The sequence below is a fragment of the Balaenoptera acutorostrata genome, chromosome 6 (assembly GCF_949987535.1).
Source record: "Balaenoptera acutorostrata chromosome 6, mBalAcu1.1, whole genome shotgun sequence".
Lineage (NCBI taxonomy): Eukaryota > Metazoa > Chordata > Mammalia > Artiodactyla > Balaenopteridae > Balaenoptera > Balaenoptera acutorostrata.
Genome location: NC_080069.1, coordinates 3,726,418 through 3,729,449, shown reverse-complemented (window position 1 = coordinate 3,729,449; position 3,032 = coordinate 3,726,418).

The following is a 3,032-nucleotide window of genomic DNA, read 5'->3' as shown; positions in this document are numbered from 1 at the left end:
AACTTCAGACAGAAAAGACTTCAAAGCAAGGAAATTATCACAGATAAAGAAGGGCATTACGTAATGATAAAGGGGTTAATTCTCCAAGAAAACATAACAATTCTCAGTGTCTATGTGCCAACAACAGAGCATCAAGCTACCAGAGGCAAAACTGATGGAACTGCAAGGAGAAATCAAAGAACCTTCTATCACAGTTAGAGAACTCACCACCCCTCTATGAGAAATGGGCAGATCCAGCAGGCAGAGTCAGTTAAGGACACAGCTGAATTCAACCACACCATCAGTCAACTGCACATAATCAACATCTGTAGACTATTTCATCCAAGAACAACAAGTTATACTTTATTCTCAATTTCACATGGAACATTCACCAAGACAGACAGACCACATTCTGGGCCATAAAACACACCTTCACAACTTAAAAAATAGAACTCATACAATGTCTGCTCTCAGATCACAATGAAACTGAGCTAGAAATCAATAGCAGAAAGAAAGCTAGAACAACCCAAGTACATGGAGAGTATGCAATACACTTCTAAATACATTTGGGTCAAATAAAAACACTCTCAAGAGTAATTTAAAAATATTTGGACTAAATGAAAAAGAAAACACAACTTATCAAAATTTGTGGGGTGCAGTGAAATCAGTGCTTGGAAGTAAATTTATAGCAGTGAATGCATATATCAGAAGAGAACAAACTAGTGGTTACCGGTGGGGAGAGGGAAGGGGGAGAGAAAAGATAGGGGTAGGGGATTAAGAGGTACAAACTATTAGGTGTAAAATAAACTACAAGGATATATTGTACAACACAGGAAATATAGCCAAAATTTTATAATAGCTATAAATGGAGTATAACCTTTAAAAATTGTGAATCACTATATTGTACACCCATAACTTGTATAATGTCTTCCAGTAACTACACTTCAATTTAAAAAATGAGCCAAAGACCTGAACAGGTATCTCACCAAAGAAGATATACAAACAGCAAATAAGCATATGGAAAGATGCTCCGCAATTGTATATCAGGAGCAATGCTCCACCTTGTATACCATCAGGGAAATGCAAATTAAACAACAATGGGATACCACTATGTACCCATTAGAATGGCCAAAATCTGAACACTGACAACACCAAATGCTGGTGAGGATGTGGAGCAACGGGAAGGCTTATTCACTGCTGGAGGGAACGCAAAACGGTGCAGCCACTTTGGAAGACAATTTGGCTCTTCCTTACAAAACTAAACATATTTTTACCATATGATCCAGCAATTGCAGTTCTTGGTATTTATCCAAAGAAGTTGAAAACTTATGTCCACAACAAAAACCTGGACACTAATGTTTATAGAAGTTTTATTCATAATTGCCAAAACTTGGAAGCAACCAACATGTCCTTCAGTAGGTGAGTGGTTAAATAACCTGGGGTACATCCAGACAATGGAATATTATTCAGTGCTAAAAAGAAATGAGCTATCCAGCCATGAAAAGACATAGAGGAACTATAAATGCATATTACTAAGTGAAAGAAGCCAATTCGAAAAAGCTACATAATGTAAATCATTCCAACTATATGAGATTCTGGAAAAGGCAAAGCTGTGTGTACAGTAGAAAGATCGGTGATTGGCAGGGACTGGAGGGAGGGAGAGACAAAGAGGGTTTTTAGGGCAGTGAAAGTACTCTGCATGGCACTACAGTGATGGATACTTGGCATTATACGTTTGTCCAAACCCATAAAATATCCAACACCGAGTGAACCCTGATGTAAACTATGGACTTTGGGTGATGACGACAGGTCAGTGTAGGTTCATCAGTTGTAACAAACGTGCCATCTGGTGGGAATGTTGATAACGGGGGACGCTGTGCATTTGTGGGAGCAGAAGGTACATGGGAAAATCTCTATCTTCTCAAATTTTCCCTGAAAATTTATTAAAAACTATTTTAACAAATGTTTTTAAAAGGTAAAGGAACTGAAAGTTTAAAAAATAAACACTTTCAGGTAAGATTAAAAAAAGTAAATCCAACTGACTTCTGTTTTAGGGAGACATAAAATCATACATGAATAAAGGTAGAAAGCAAATGTGTATATATATATATTTATATAGAGAGATTGCTATATACCTATTTATATGTAGGTAGATAGGTATAGATATAGATCTCACCCTCTTTATATATAAAAATTTATTTATATTTATATATATATATCTTTACTGTCAACCTTTATTTGCATATATATACAAATATTAATCAAAAGAAAACAGGTGTAGCTATATTAATGTCAAACAATGAGAATTTAATTCAAAAAATGTTCCAAGGAATAAAAATTTATACCACCTAATGTAAAAACATTACTAGAAGTATTTAAGTTCTCTGTATAATGATAATTCACCAGGAACATAAAATGATACTAAGTTTGTATGTAGCTAATTAGTCTTGAAACATGTAAGACAAAGATTGGTAATCATATTGAAATATATAAGTGTATCAAATCAACATGATGTACATTTTAAACTTACACAATGTTATATGTCAATTATATTTTAATAAAACTGAAAAATATGGTAGAAATACATAAAGAAATATACAGACCCAAAATCAGATAAAAACTATCAAGACTACAGAAGGTTATAGAATATATTAAAAATGGTTTTACAAAATGAGAATACATTCACTTTGACAGAAATAAAGGAAATGCAAAATAAAACAACAATCAGCAATTGATTTTACACTGACTGTAAAAAAAAAAATCCAGTTGATATTATGTGAAACACCTACGACTGTCATATGCTGCTGCTGGGTGTATAAATCAGTCAAACCACTTTGAGAAATGTTTGTGTTATAAAGGAGAGTTGGACATGTTTACAGTTCACAATTTAGCATCTCATCTCCTAGGTAGAGATCCCTACAGAAAATGGTGGACAGTGTACCACCGGAGACAGGTATTTTTATGATAGCATCAGTCAGAATGGCAAAGACTGGAAACAACCCAAAAGGCAATCAAAATTAAAGTGGGTAAATAATATGGAATCCATGTATTCA